A 12,233-nucleotide genomic window follows, 5' to 3' on the forward strand; every position below is an offset into this window, starting at 1 on the left:
GAACTCGCTTCAGACGGGCAGGAAAGGTCCCCGTCCCGCAGCACGGCTGCCTCCTGCCCGCCCAGCTGCCTCTCGCTGCCCGTGCCCTGCAGCAGGAGCTGGGTCCCCTCTGCCCGCAGAGGCTGTGCTGGGGCCGGCTCCCAGCTCCGAGCAGCCCTGGGCTTCAGGCAGCATAATCACCACCCATGGAACCCCCTGCCAGCACGTGGGGAACCGTGACCCTCGTGTCAAGCGGGGAGCGATCGCTGGGCCCCACCCTGCCCAACAACCAGGGCCCCTCACTCACCGATCTGCGGTGGCTGCGCCACATCCAGCTGGTTGGGCTGCGGTGGAGATGTGACCTCCTGGGGAGCCCCAACCTCCTCCTGCCAGGCCACCCGGGGGCGGCTGGGGGGTCTCTCCTGCCAGGCCAGCCTAGGGCGGATGGGGGGTATTCCTGCCATTTTTCAGTCAAAGGGAAGGACGAAAAATGGGGAAGGCGGACGCTTTGTCAAAACACCTCGGTGCTGCAGCTCTGCCAGAGGCAGCGGTGAGAGGTGTGGGATGCGCCCGTGTGCTCCTCGTCGGGGAAAGACGTGAGCTCAGGAGCTCCTTGCTCCAAGTCTGCCGGGGGCAGCTAGAGCTGGGCTGTGGATGGACTCGATGATCTTAAGGGTCACTTCCAACCAAGAAGACTCTCTGGTTCTCTGACAGACGTGGGCTACACTCGGGGCTCTCGCCAGCTCCGTGCTCGCACCCTGTCCTGTCACCGTCCTGTCGAACAGTGTGGGCTGGGGCTGCAGCTGCACCGATCACATGCGGGGCAGTGGGTGTCACCAAGTGAGGTCACAAAGGGCCCCACTGTGACCCTGTGCCTGGGCGGGGAGGGTCAGGAGGTCCCCCTGGGAGGCTCAGGCCAGCTCAGCCCTGGGCACATGGCTGCTAAATTTCCATCCCAGTTTCTAGAAGTTCACCACCCATTGCTCTGAGCACAGTCTTGAACAGCCTGCTGCACCGCTCCATTTCCCCAGCGGCTGGTGCATGGTGGGGATGTCACAGACACACTCAGTGCCATCTCCTTGCTCCAGGCGTCTCTGAGGATGTTGCGGAAAGGAGTCCCGTTGTCTGGCTCAGTTCTCTCTGGGCTGCCAGGGGTGGCAGATGCACTCGATCCCCCAATCACCCCCAGCCAAACCCACAACAGTTTGGTCCAGGCTCCGGAGGAGGGAAGGGCCTGAGCCGTACCCAGGCCAAGAACTCGTGCCAGGAGACCCGCAGGGAAGCAGATGAGCAGAAGAGCAGATGAACGCCGGGAACTTGTGGGCGTACAAGTCTCAGACACTTTTCTTACAGTGTGCAATGTGACTACAAGTCAATCACTTCATTCCATAAATACGACAGCGTGGATGAGCCACTGTGCGCTCTCCCTGCTAAATAAGTGAGCTGTGTGGCAATGGTTTTACTACTCACAGGTCAGTGGATGAGACCAATTTAAGTTTCATATTAATCATTTACCTTAAGGAGATGCACACTAAATATAATCAATTCTTCAGGGACTTAAGGTGGTATGATTTTTAATATACTCTTTGCTTCGTGTTACTTGTAAGCTGGATTTGCTAAAATTTTAAGCTGTGAAGTTCTGCTCATATCTACCAAAAGCAACTACAAACTACACTGATCACTCACAAGATAAGGCCGATATTGCACTTCGCTGAGAAGAAAGAAATTTGCGTCCAGGCAAAACAGTAACTGCAAGGTTATGGACAATAACCAATGTCTGCAGCTGAACACAACAAAGCCCATGTGGAACCAGAGAAGTTTGCCACTGGAGCTTTAAACATGGACTCCAGAGCCAACGGTTATCAGGGAGAGAAGAATCCTGACCGTGTGCACCGTGACGGGTACGGCCTCACCTGAGAGTTTGTCCTCGGAGCTCCAGGACACAGAGTCCAGCGTGAACAGTTATCAGGGAGGCAAGAATCCCGACAGTTTGCTTCCTGTTCCTGCAAGACAAGTGACAACCAGTCAGTGTCCCCTCTGTGGCACCTGGACCTTCCAGAGCGGGACGGCTGGTGGGAACTGTCACCATCAGCCAAGGCTCTGTGGGAAGTCTTCTCCTGGCACAGGAGCAGCTCTGGCTGTGCCTGCTGAGCACCACGCTGCACCACGGAGAACAGCAACACTGGTAGAGTGGGTCTCTATGGTCTCTATGGGGCTCTATGGTCTCTATGGGGCTCTATGGGTCCCTATGGTCTCTATGGGTCCCTACGGGTCTCTATGGGTCCCTATGGTCTCTATGGGTCCCTATGGGGCTCTATGGGTGCCTATGGTCTCTATGGGTCTCTATGGTCTCTATGGTCTCTATGGGTCCCTATGGGTCTCTATGGGTCTCTATGGTCTCTATGGGTCTCTATGGGTCTCTACGATCTCTATGGGTCTCTATGGGTCTCTGTGGTCCCTGTGGATCTCTATGGGAAAGTTGATGGGGGGACCTGTCAACTTCAGCACCCCTGGGCCCCAGCATGGCCCAGTTCAGCAGCCCTGGGCCTGAGGCTCAGCCCAGGGACAGCCACACAACCAGGGTCAGAGCGGTTCCTGCTGCTGCCCCGAGGGTCACCAGCCCCAGGCAGCCCTGAGCCAGAGTGCAGGTGTCTGAGCTGGGCTGAGCTGGAAGGGGCTGCAAAACAGCTCATCGGAGGAGGCGATGGAAGAAGGTGCCGTGTGTGTGGCACCGGGGGTGAACCGACACCCTCAGTTTGGTATCTGGACCTGTGCTGGGCTTGCACATGGACTAAGCCCCAGCTCAGAGCACAAATTGCTGTTCCCAGCCCTGGCTGCCAAGCGCTGGTCCTGCTCTCTCCTCCCTGGTGCGGCCCGAGCACACGACTGCCCTGCCTGCTCCTGCCTTGGGGCTTGGGGAGCTCGGGTCAAAAGGAAGGACAGACTGGTGTGGGTATGGGATCTCTTAAGTGTCCTGAGATTGCTTTGCTCTGTAACGTTCTCGGACTATTAACTCAATATGTGCCCAGAGAGGCAAATAAGTCCATGAACCCACTTTCCAGTTAAGGTTTCCTTCTCACAAAAACCCACACTTCCATTTTCTCATCGGCAACAGACTGAAAGATGGAAGCTGAAGCAGCATGTGCCTCTTGTGAAAACAGGTAACAACAGATGGTTCCATTCAGTGGATCCTTAGTTGCTTCCTGCACAGGAAACCTGTCCATTAATTTAATCTCTGGTGTCCAGGCAGGGCCTTGCTGATGTTCCTGTGTCGCAGCAAGTGTGTGCATGTCAGGCTTTCTGCAGGTTTGTGACTGAGTTTTCCATTTTCCCTAACAAGGACAATCTTGCTGTGTGCTCCTGAAGTCTCCCATAAGTTGGTGGTTGAGAGAAGGACGGGGAGCTCCAGTGAGCTCAGGGAGGACCAGGCAGCATCACAGGCAAAGCAGATGGGAACTCGACTGGGTGAATATTAATGGAATTTATTGACAGAAGAAACAGGAACGTCTCCCCCATCTCTGGGCGGATCACCGTGCACCCTGAAGCGATACAGGCAGGTGTAGTCCGGGTGGCCCCAGTTGCTCAGCACGTGCAGCCTGATGTAATTCACGACCCCAGGGAGCTCGTTCTGCAAGGACAAGAAGAAATGAGTCGCCTTTTCCTCTCTGGCCCATGAGCACTGACAGAAGTGCCGCAGCGATGGCCTCGATCAGCAGCTTCCTTCCTGCTGCCCCGCGGGGGCTTTGACCTGTCGTGGTGCAGACGTTCTTATCCTGCTCTACCCCATTGGGCCACGAGAACAGCAAAGGAAGAAGCAGCGACCAGGTGCCCCAGCAAATACACTGGAAAGTTCTCGCCTGCTTTGGGGCACAGGCTTCCACAGTCAGAAGACCCAGTGCTGCTGTACAATTTCACCTCAAAACTGACAGATTTTGCTCTGGAGAGACTCAAAACTGACAAATTTCACCTTAAATTTGACAATTTTTGCTCTGGGGAGACTCAAAACCAACAAATTTCACCTCAAAACTGACAGATTTTGCTCTGGGAAGACTCAAAACCAACAAATTTCTCAATGGGGGTCAATGGGGTTCCCTGGTAGTGAATGGGGGTCAATGGGAGTCAATGAGGATCAATGGGGGTCAATGCGATTCAATGGGGATCAGTGGGAGTCAGTGGGGGTCAATGGGGGTCAATGGCAGTCAATGGCAGCCAATGGGGACAAACAGGAGTCAATGGGAGTCAATGGGGCTCAATGGGGATCAATGAGGAACCTTAAAACTGCCTTTAATCCCAATGGGGAGCCCCAAAATGCCTTTTATCCCAAAGGGGAGCTCCAAAAAATGGCTTTTATCCCAATGGGCAGCCCCAACATGTCTCGTTGCCTTCTCTAGAAAGAAGAGCAGCAGTCCATCCATCCACCACCAGGAAGTTAAAGCAGAAGAAAGGCAGCGTGGCACAGGCTCAAGGATGGGGCTGCCTGTACCCTTTGGCAGGGAAGCCTCTCCCCATCCAGCCGCATTTCTCCTCCTCTCCTGCAGTTCTCCTCCCTCTGTGTCCCCATACCTTCAGCTGGAAGGTCTGACTGGGGTTCAGTGCTGCCAGGAAAGTGAACTGTCCCAGGAACGTTCCCTGCTCCTCGTGTTCTTCCTTGAAGCCCTACAGAAAGATGGGTGGAGAAAACAAGAGCGTCTGGTGCACCATGGGAGACTGAAGTTCAGCCGGTGAAGTACGGGGTTATTTCAGCTACGGAGTCCAAGGACCATGAACACAAGGACAAGACGAGAAGCTGCAGGTGGGCAGCACGTCACACTTGCCCACTCAGCGAGTCCAGGCTGCCTGTCAGAAAAGGAGCAGATGCTCCCAGTGAGAGGGAGGTGACCTGAGGATCACAAATGCCACTGGGACTGGAAGACAAGAAGGTTTAGGACCACGCACTGTCCAGCTCCTTTTCCCTGTGGCTCCTGGAGTAGCACCTTGCCCCAGGAGATTTTTTTTTTAGAGTGGTACATTGAATAAAAGAGGAATACAATGGGAAGGAAGCAACTCCAAGGAGCCTGTTTGTTCTGAGAGACAGGAGGAAGCTTCAGGCCACCAGAATCTTTGACCCAACTTCATTCCCTGCTCAGAAATGCTCCGGAACCCTGAGCCCCCAACTCTAGAGAAATCACTTACATAGACAGCAAAGTCCTTGGGAGCTCCGGAGATGCTTTCTCCATGGAACGCTGTCCCTGAGACATGGGCCATGGTGACAGCTCTCGGAATGACCGGCGTGGACAGCTTGATGAAGACGTGTCCCTGACTCCCTGGGAAGGGCCAGCAGTTGCCAGGATGATTGTCTGGCTGAAAGGACAAGAAACACTCAGCAGGGAGACACAGGAGGAGAGCAGGTCCATGCAGGAAGGGGGCAGGAGAAGAAGCTTCAAGGAGCGAAGACAGGTGGGAAGGACACTCAGAGTAGCATGTGTGGTTCATTCTCCCAGCCTTTGTGTTACTGCTTCTTGGTGCTCCTACCTCCAGAATCAGCTCAGGAGACCTCATGTAATCCATCACCGGCAGCGAGTACAAGAACACCTTGGCTTTGGCAGTCCGGAGGGATGGAGAAGTCTTGGAAAGAATGATGGCTGCCCCTGGAAATTCAAACACGAGCATGATCATCAGGCAGTGTCAGGAGGAATATTGCACTGTTGACTTGAAAAAGGCTTCTCAGTTGTCATCCATGTCCTACAGTGGGTTCCCCTCTGTCTTGCTGGCACGACCCCTCTAGAACACACAGCAGGGAGTCATCGAACTGTCACATTTGGCCGTGGAAATAGGCAAGAATGTGAACCAGCCTTTCTGTGCTTCCCATGGGGTCTGTCCCGTTACAGGCTCTGTCACTGGGGGCACTTTTAGGGCACGAGGTGACCCGTGACTTCTCGCCCCTTCTCTCCTACCCCTGGGCATATTCCAATACCCATCTTGTCAGTCTGGACAGGAGGTGCTTTGAAACTCGTTTGATTGTACAATGTCACGGCACCTGCTGATTTCAGGGCGTAATCCGGCATCGGGACCTGCATTTCTTCCAGCTTCTCCAAAGCTTGATTGATTATCTCGTGAACAGCCTGGGAACACAAAGGAGAGCGCCTGTTAGAAGGAGAAGGACTGGGGCAAGCAGCTCCCCTGCAAGGCCAGCCAAGGTGAGCGGGTACAAGGCCCGTTTCAGATGGAGGGAACGCCCACATTGCCTGGAAGCCTCCCAGGTTTGCTCTGCTCTGATTGTCGGGATCAGAAAGGGGGAGCTGCTCACTCCAGTGCTCTGAATGCTGGAGCTGTGGGACAGGGCTGTTCCTGCGGAGAGGCCCCAGGCCAGGCAGCACGGACAGACAAGCCTTCTGGGCATGAGATAGGCCTGGCTTAACTCTGGACCTCTGAGACCATTCTTTCTTTCCAGCCCTCCCTTGAGGAGGACCCGAGATCTGGGCTCAGAGGAAGGTCCGACTCAGACAGCTGTCATTCCTGTCACGCTCTCTGTTCCCCATAAGCAAGCGTGGAGCAACAGGAAAAGGAAGCGTGGCCATGGCAGCACTTGTTCCAGCAACACCAGCCTGTTGGCTGTGACAGGGAATGGAGTAGGATACGTGCCAGAGGGAGGATAAAACCCCTGAGCAGATCCTTCTGCCTTGTGCCCTTACCCGTCCGGTAACGCCTGGGAGCTTTGCCTGCTTGAGTCCTTCCTGCAGAGCCCGCTCAGCCACATCCTTAGCGCTCCAGCGCAGATTATAAAGCTGTTCCTGGAGGTTTCGGAGCTGGTCTGGCAGGGGCAGGGTTTCGCTCAGGTCTGCAGTGCTCCAGGGGGTTAAGGCACCAGGTCGTCCCATGTGGTAAACACCTGTGGAACACACACCAGAGCTTAGAACCTGGTCTAAGGCTGGGCTATGCCTCGGGCTGCCCGCTCTCCTTTCTGTGTCTCTCCCAAGTGCCATAGTTGTCTCTCCTCTTGTTGCCTTTGACAGTGGCCATCATGGCGTACGGGCTCCGCAATAGATGGACGTTCCCTGCCCTGGACTGTGCTCCTTGTCCTGCAGAAGATTCTCAGCCCCTGGGGCAGGAGAGCTCAGCCATGGCCTCTCCCTGGCTGAAGAGAACTGGCTCAGCCCTCCTGGGGAAGGCAACTCAGCCCTTCCTCACCCACACCCGTCCCGCTGGAGCAGGGACTGGCACAGCTCTGTGGGGACTTTCTGCTCTTGGCTGAGCTCCTCTGCTCACAGCGGGGGAAGCGGAACAGGGCAGGATGGAGCCCCGAGTACCTCCTAAAGCACCGTCCTCAGGTCGGAGATCTGCAGAGACTCACCGAAAGAGAACAGACCAAGGAGAAGCACCAGGGTCGATGCCTTGAGAGTCTTCATCTTCCTGCAGAGCAGATAAAGAAAAGGCCGGTGAAGCTGGCGGTTCCCGTGCAGATCAGCAGCAGACTGGAGAGCAGCAGCATGGACTCAGCCCTTGAGCCTGGCGTTCCTGCCGTGTGCATTGGCTTGGTCCTGCACCAGCTCCAGTCACTGCTGGAGGTGTCACCAGCTGCACCAGTGGGGGATTTGTCACGGCAAAGATTGTTTCCTTAGGGACAAAGGGCTCAAGGTTGACTCTGGACTAAGAACAGGAGTTGCAACAGGACTTGTGTCCACATTTCACATCTGTGGGGCTGGACAGGGATTCTCTGGAAATGAAAGGGACACAACAAACGCCTGTTTCTCCTGCCCAGCATCCGATGGACACTTGTGCTGCTCCTGTTCTCCACCCTCTCAAGAGAAGGTTCAGCCTGTGCCCCTACAGTCCAACAGCTGCCAGGGGGGTGTGTGTCTCCCCTCTCGCAGCGTTTCTTTAACAGCCGGGTTATCTCCGGCCCTTCTCTTGGCAGAACGGCAGACAAATGCAGACTGGAAAGAGGGAGGGAGGGCTGAACGTCAATGCGTGCTGGCAAGCAACGGGCAACCGAGGAAGCACCAAAGAAACTCCGGTGTCTGGGCCCTGCTGCCCTGAGCCTGATCTGCCAAGACACAGCACACACCGCTCTGCAAGGGGGAAATTCCTCCTGCCTGTTCCAGGAGGCTCTCAACAGGCTCACAGCGACACTCATCAGGAATAAACAATCCCTTTTGTTCTCCTAGAGAACTCCTTGCACCCCTCTGAGGACTTTGAGCCCCTTTCCTAAGGCAGAGCCCTGGTGAGGAGCTGACCAGGTTTCCCAAGGAAACCTCCTCTGTCAGGAACACAAGTCAGACCCACGGCCAACAGAGGACACGCTGGTGTCCTTCTGGTCCCCGTGGAGAGGAAAACCAAGCAGGCTCAGGGACAGAACCCACCCTGCAGAGCACAACACAGGACGGAGCTGAGCTCTCACAATTACTGCGGCAGGCTGTGTCTGGGCCACCCCTGGGACTCTCTCTGTCCCATCCAAAATGGACCTGTTCCTCATTCCGCAGAGATCAAAGGCTTCTGGGCCCAGCCCTCACGTTCATGAAGAGACTGAAAGGCGGCTGCTGCCTTCCAGCAGCTCCAGACCCAGCTCTCAGGCTGCCCTCGTGTTCCTCTCCTGCCCACCCTCCACCCACCCCAGCTGACGAGGTGGAAACACACCTGGGGAAAGGGGAGGAGGAGTTTTCAAACATACCCGTTCAGACCTTGAACCTTCTCTGGTTGTCCCTTGGTACCTGCTGAGGTGCAGGTAACAAGCATCTCACTCGCTCAGCAGTGAGCCAGAAACTCTGCGATCTCAGTTCCCTCAAGATCGAGAGTGACCGAGGCGCAGGGAGACCCCTGGTCTTATACCCTGCTGTGCCGACCTCAGCGCTGATGCTGCTTTGTGACACAACGGCAGTGGCTGATGTCACAATGGAAGAGGCTGCACCTCGTTTGGAGGCAAAGTCCCACCTGACAGGAGCGGGTCTCGCAGTCCTCTCTGCAAGGGAAGGAATCCTTCACCACAGAAGGACGGGAAAGGTACAGGAACACGTTACTCTCAGATAACAGACTCTGTCACCACTCTTCCTCTTGCTGACCAAAGTTCAGACGGTGTTGGAAAACAACAACAAAAAAGCAAGATGTGCTCCTCAGGGAGCACATTATATCAGCCGTTCGACAGTAAGTCCAACTTCCGTCTGAACCTCAGAATAAGAAATGCTGGATTAAATTTCCAGGAGAAGGAAGACCTTTGAAATGGCAAGACCAGAAAACGTTGATGAAAGCACGGCCATTCAAGTCCACAGCCCTGATCACAGACCACCTGCCCTGGTACCTAAGGCAGTGATGTTCTCAGCTGATCCGCAGCCACTGACGTCCGAAAAACAGCACAAAGTCTCATGTTTTTTAGTGCCAAACATGTAGTTTGGAACTGAAACAGGGAAGAAAACCACCTACAGTCAGTCTGGTTTCATTGGAGGCCATCAGGACAAGTTGAGTTCACATTCACCAGGAGTCACAGCAGGTCCCACCCGTCCCTGCAGACCCCAACAGCGCTCCTGTGCAGGGTCCCGAGGAGCAGTGAGCACAGAACAAGAAACCTCCCTTCCAAAGAAGCCCCCAGCTGGCTCTTGAACCAAGCTGCACAGAGCAGCAGCTGAGAACAACCTCTGCCAACAACCTTTTAAAATTCTCACTAAAATTTCCCTAATCCCCGACAAAATTTTTACAATTTCACGTCAAAATTTCTAAAATTCCAGTTGAAATTTATAAAATTAATGTTGACATTTTTCAAATTCCCATCAAAATTTTTCAATTCCCGTCTAAATTGTTCATATTCCCATTGAAATTTTTCAAATTCCTCTCAAAATTTTTCAAACCCTGTTGAAACTTTTAAAATTCTCACTAAAATTTTTCAATTCCCATCCAAATTCTTCAAATTCCCTTTGAAATTTTTAAATTCTCAACAAAAATATTAAAATCCTGTTGAAACTTTTAAAATTCTCACTAAAATTTTCCTAATCCCCATCAAAATTTTTACAATTTCATGTCAAAATTTCTAAAACTCCAGTTGAAATTCTTAAAATTAACGTTCCAATTTTTAAAGTTCCCATCAAAATTTTAAAAATCCCCGTCAAAATTCTTCAAATTTTTGGTCAAAATTTTTACAATTTCACGTCAAAATTTCTAAAATTCCAGTTGAAATTTTTAAAATTAATGTTGAAATTTTTAAAGTTTCCTTCAAAATTTTCAAAATCCCCCCAAAAATTTTTCAAATTCCCGTCAAAATTTTTACAGTTTCACGTCAAAATTTCTAAAATTCCAGTTGAAATTCTTAAAATTAATCTTGAAATTTTTAAAGTTTCCTTCCTCCCAGGGCCCTGGAAGAGGCTGAGGCCTTTTCTTGGAGTTGCATCCGGCAAAAGTTCAGTTTCAATAATTCGAGAATGAAACCATCCTGACATGAAGCACAGCGCTGGCCATTCCCAACTTCCATCACCAAAAGCAAAAGGCAGACCAGCTCCTTCTTTAAGGCAGCATAGACAAAATAAAGACGCTTAGAACCACAGCAACTCTTCTGTGCAAAACCTGATCATTTGATTGCTATGGAGAAATTCAGCCTCCCTGGAAAATAAGTTGGAATTTTGGGAAATGACTTACCCAAGGCCTTCTTGGAGGAACGTTACGTTTGAATCCCATTTGACTATCAAAACCAGCCTTTAAAGCTTGGTGTAGGAAAGAAGCAAACAGATTGATGTCTCCGGGAGCTCTGCGGTGCGATCAGACCAACTCTCTGGGCACTACCCAGCGAGACACATAAACCTTCCCGCACGGACACAGCTCCCGAGCACGACTGCAGCCCTCCCTCATCGCTCCCTTGCATTTGTCAGCATGGCTTTTGCTGTTAATTTAGCAAGAACTCCTCCTGTTGGCAAATTACTGTTGGTAAACTACTGTCAACAAGTCCAATGGCTTCGTAGCCTACACTGGGACCCAGATTGCTCCTAGGAAGGAAGTGTTGATTTCAGAGAGAACACATAATACAGATTAAAGTGAAGTACACATTGCTGAGTCAACACCTTGAACTGGGCACCTGCTGAATTGGAACTGGGAGGCTTAGAGGAGTCAACGCAGCTGTGATTTAGGGCCCAGCAAGCCCCGTGTGTCAAAAGTGTTCCAAATCGTGCCGAGGAAACAGATGCTTCCCACAGAACGATGTGGGTATCTGTAGATGTACATCACTACCTTTCTGGCCACGGCCCCAACTGACTTGTTGCGGCACAGCCCCGCAGCACCAGAACATGTCGCCGGTCACCTCCCGCCTGAGGAGCGCAGGTTGCACAGCTGTGGCAAGTTACTTGCTTTGTTCCATGTCAGTTTTACTCCTTTGGCTTTTCGGGAAGTGAGGCTGTTTCACGTCCACTCCATCATGACGTTCCAATTTCCCTGAAAGTGCTGGCGTCACCTTCTCCCAGAGAAGGACCGCGCTGTGAGCAGGAGGAATACACCAGTCCAAGCCAGGAAAAGAAGGACTCTGCTCCGGGGACGTGGCGGTGCTGTGCTTTGTCCTGAGCCCCCGGCCGATCGCAATACAATTCTGCCCTTCCCCGGCAGAAATTCCCTGCAGGGCAACTGGGCAGCTGGAGGCTGGGGAGAGAGATGCTGCTGCTGCCCGGTGCTGCCCCAGCCATTGCAATCAGCTCTGGGTCTGTGCAGTGCACGGGGGTGCTGGGGAAGAGGAGGATGCTGCGAAGGCTGCAGCCCGGGCCATGCAGCAGCCACAGACAGCCATGGCTGGTTTGCAATGCGCCACAAAGGGATCAGCAGCTGCTGCGGCTCTTGGCTGACTGGGTTTATACCTGAGCCTCCCTCCATTTCTGGGCCCCAGAAACCCAGGGCAGAGTAACTCGCATCTGAGACGAAGCTCTGAGCGGGTGGATTTCTTGTCAAGACCAGCACTGTTTGCGGCGCTTCTCCCCGGTGTCTCAGGCCTGAACGTGCTCTCGTGACGCTGGCAGCCTTGTGCATCAGAGCCTGGTGCAGAGATGGGTCATGGCTCAGATTTCCAGCAAGGGAGCGAGCAGCCGGCTCTTCCTGACTTGGAAGACCCTCGGTGGAGGAGAGGGACCACATGCGGGTTTGGAGGGTCTCGCCTGTATCAGCTCATGCAGGTGCTCCGAAACACCCCCGCAATGGGGAGGTTCCTTGTGAGACGAAGGGGATGCCGTACGGTGCAGGTCAACCAGGCCAAGTCGGCAATAGATCTCAAATGTTCCAAGTCCTGGACTGGAACTGGAGACAGGCGGGTGGGAAGGGAG

This window comes from Columba livia, unplaced genomic scaffold, assembly GCF_036013475.1.
Source record: "Columba livia isolate bColLiv1 breed racing homer unplaced genomic scaffold, bColLiv1.pat.W.v2 Scaffold_215, whole genome shotgun sequence".
Classification (NCBI taxonomy): domain Eukaryota; kingdom Metazoa; phylum Chordata; class Aves; order Columbiformes; family Columbidae; genus Columba; species Columba livia.